Consider the following 351-nt stretch of genomic DNA (forward strand, 5'->3'; position numbering starts at 1 on the left):
TCCCGCTTCGATAACCCCAAGTCGTGGTTGCGTCGCGTCTGGATTAGTATTCAGGAAGCGAGGAGCAATTATGTTGATTTGTGTCCGTGGTGTTGTTATTGCACCCTCCCCCCCTCCCTTTCCCCCTCCCCCCTCGGCCTCCTTCCTTCCCCCCTCCCCCTCCTCTCTCACCTCCTCTTTTCCCCCTCTCCTCCCCTCCTCCCCCTCCTCCCTCCCCGCCTCTCTTCCCCCCTTCCCCTCCTCCCTCGGCCTCCTTCCTTTAACGCTTTCGGCTTTTCCTTTGCCTCTTTCAGTGGCCGGGCGATGGAAGGAGCAGGTAAATAAGCGCGCGCATACGCAGAAACAGGCATG

This window comes from Penaeus monodon, chromosome 19 (assembly GCF_015228065.2).
Source record: "Penaeus monodon isolate SGIC_2016 chromosome 19, NSTDA_Pmon_1, whole genome shotgun sequence".
Lineage (NCBI taxonomy): Eukaryota > Metazoa > Arthropoda > Malacostraca > Decapoda > Penaeidae > Penaeus > Penaeus monodon.